General features: G+C 25.9%; 1 protein-coding gene and 1 long non-coding RNA gene across 2 annotated transcripts in view; one reads left to right on the forward strand and one right to left on the reverse strand.

Moving 5' to 3' along the window:
* The window catches only part of LOC111688166, a 13,019-nt gene that overhangs the window by 8,153 nt on the left and 1,452 nt on the right, over positions 1-3,414 (forward strand). The gene's annotated exons all lie outside the window — the stretch shown is intronic.
* On the reverse strand, positions 534-1,994 carry LOC124420530. The gene is made up of 2 exons (XR_006941249.1): positions 1,724-1,994; positions 534-659 (listed from the first exon to the last, which is right to left on the reverse strand). It is a non-coding gene; the product is annotated as an uncharacterized LOC124420530 (long non-coding RNA).

Raw genomic sequence — 3,414 nt, forward strand, 5'->3', positions numbered from 1 at the left:
TATAGACTAGTCTGTAGTCTAGTCTATAGTCTAGTCTATAGTCTAGTCTATAGTCTAGTCTATAGTCTAGTCTATAGTCTAGTCTATAGTCCAGTCTATAATCTTGTATATAGTCTAGTCTATAGTCTAGTATATAGTCTAGTCTATAGTCTAGTTTATAGTCTTGTCTATAGTCTAGTCTATAGTCTTGTCTAAAATCTAGCCTATAGTATAGTCTATAGTCTTGTCTATAGTGTAGTTTACTGTAGACTATATACAGTCTAGTCTTTAGTATATTCTATAATCTATTCTGTAGTGTACCTGTAGTTCATTCTATAGTCTGTAGTTCAATCTACAGTTTACACTGTTGTCTAGTCTAGTATAGTCTATAATCTAGTCCATAGTTTAGTCCATAGATTGGTCTGTAGTCTATTCCATAGTCAAGTCTAAAGTGTGGTCTTTAGTGTAACTTAGTCTATAATATAGTGTAGAGTCTGGTCTATAGTCTAGTTTATAGTTTAGTCTAAGGTCGAGCGTTCCAGATTGTAATGAACTTGAACTTACTCTAATGTATTTCTATCCACTTCACTTTTAAATGAACCATTTGTATATAAAGTCATATTTTTAGTTATTTCTTTTGAAGAAATATAACGACGATTCTTTAACGGAGCCATGGCGTTCTGTAAGAAAATAACAATAGAAATTTAATAATATAAATTGATAGAATTTATATAATTTTTATAAATTATGAAAAAAAAGAAAATCTAATAATTTTTATAACTTTTTTATTATTTTTTTTTGTTTGCTTGAAAGCACAGCTGGTATTTTAGTTACTTTTGCCGTTAGTAGTCAGTACTTGGATAGTAATATTGAACTGATAAACACAGAGTCCAATAGTTGATTAGAAAAGTTTTTTTTGGCTAAAACTGATAAGTGGCATTCAGAATTTCGATAATATTAATAAAGAGAACAAGAGAAATTTCTATTTATGTTTATTATGATTAACAAAATGTTGTAAACAAATAAATGGGCTTATTTTTTTAAGGTAATAAGATAAAAATTTAATGAAATTTTGTTCAAATTTATTTCTTTTTTGTCTAAGGAAATCTATTAAAAATCTTATTATTTAAATATTTTTTAAACACTTTTTGTTATATTATAAAAATATAAATATAATTTTTGTGCATTAACCCCAAATTTGGCTAGAATCTAAATTTAACATCATAATCTTGATATTTTTATATTTAAAAATATTAAACAATTTTTCATAAATTTTCTTGATATAAATATTAAATTAAACAAATGTTTACACTCACTTTATAATATTTTTTAATAAATTTATAAAATTTATATAAAACTATTAATAAAATAATAATATAAATAAATTCAAACATTTTTATACGATTTTTTTACAAACAAATATGTAAAAAAAAAGATGAAGAAAAAGAAATTTAATTAAATTTTCTGTTTTAATTTCAAGTTCAGTTACAATTATAATAAAAACTGAATTAAAACAACAAATAAAAAAGAAAAAGAAAATTCAAAATGAACAATTAAACGACCCAAAATACAACAAAAAACTGTATCAATACTAAGTTTACTCTTAACTATAAAATTTAGTCTAAAACTACAGATGACTCTCATCATCTATCTAAACTATAAAATAGCAACAGAAAAACTACAAGAAATAAATTTCAATTTTATATGAAAAGATGTAATTGCAAAAAAAAAAAAAAAAACTCACCCACAACTACTAATGTTACTTTCTATAGAAAATAAAGCCAGCTTAGAGAATTTACTAATTGGCTTGACAGTCAAAAGTTATTCTCCTTAAAAAAAGCGGAGGGGGGGGGGTACTAAAGCCTAAATGTGGAAAAAAAAGTGTTCTATATAAACGTACATCAAACTAATATGACACGCAAATATTTCAATTGATTATAAAAGTACATACAATCATACACATGCAATTGAGTTTTGATTGGCCACACACACATACATATAAACTATATAATAACAGATCATTACAGTTATTATATGAAATTTCAAAAATTTCCAAAATAAACAGCTGTTTTAATATAAAAGTATTAAACCAAAGTAAGAAAGTAAATAGCAGGTGTTTGTTTTTTGTTGTATGCATATTAATTATAAATGAGTTTAATAGTCAAATGTTCTAAAACTAAACAAATCTCTTTTTATTGAGAAGAATACACCATTTCTCTAAGTACTAAAACTTTTAGTAAGTTTCTACTTTCTGTCGCGGTAAAATCAGCAGATTCTGGTTTTTTTTTGATATAGGAATGACACGGTCAAAGTAACGTCATACATAGGTTTTCTAAAAACCAAAACCGAATCAACTGATCCAACAACGATAGGAATGTAAAAACAGAGGAAAGAAAGCAGTAGAAAATAGTTGAATTCTTGAGGAAGTTATTAAGTAATTAAGTACTAGCCTATAGTCTAGTCTGCAGTCTAGTTTATAGTCTTGTCTATAGTGTAGTCTGTAGTCTAGTTTATAGTCTTGTCTATAGTGTAGTCTATAGTCTAGTCCATAGTCTGGTTTTATAGTGTATCTTTTAGTCTACAGTATAGTGTATAGTTTAGTCTATAAACTAGTCTTAAATTTAGTCTATAGTCTAGTCTATAGATTGGTCTATAGTCTGTGCTATAGTCAAGTCAATAGGATGGTCTTCAGTGTAGCTTAGTCTGTAATATAGTGTATAGGCTAGGTTATAGCCTAGTCTATAGTTTAGTTTATAGTCTAGTCTATGGTCTAGCGTTCCAGATTGTAATGAACTTGAACTTACTCTAATGTATTCCTATCCACTTCTCTAAACAATAGGTTCAGTTATTAAGTAAATAAGTAAGTAAGTAAGTATGTAAGTAAGTAAGTAAGTAAGTAAGTAAGTAAGTAAGTAAGTAAGTAAGTAAGTAAGTAAGTAAATAAGTAAGTAAGTAAGTAAGTAAGTAAGTAAGTATGTAAGTAAGTAAGTATGTAAGTAAGTAAGTAAGTAAGTAAGTAAGTAAGTAAGTAAGTAAGTAAGTAAGTAAGTAAGTAAGTAAGTAAGTAAGTAAGTAAGTAAGTAAGTAAGTAAATAAGTAAGTAAGTAAGTAAGTAAGTATGTAAGTAAGTAAGTATGTAAGTAAGTAAGTAAGTAAGTATGTAAGTAAGTAAGTAAGTAAGTAAGTAAGTAAGTAAGTAAGTAAGTAAGTAAGTAAGTAAGTAAGTAAGTAAGTAAGTAAGTAAGTAAGTAAGTAAGTAAGTAAGTAAGTATCTATCTATCTATCTATCTATCTATCTATCTATCTATCTATCTATCTATCTATATATTATCTATCTATCTATCTATCTATCTATCTATCTATCTATCTATCTATCTATCTATCTATCTATCTTTCTATCTATCTATCTATCTATCTATCTATCTATCTATCTAT

Source organism: Lucilia cuprina, chromosome 6 (assembly GCF_022045245.1).
Source record: "Lucilia cuprina isolate Lc7/37 chromosome 6, ASM2204524v1, whole genome shotgun sequence".
NCBI lineage: Eukaryota > Metazoa > Arthropoda > Insecta > Diptera > Calliphoridae > Lucilia > Lucilia cuprina.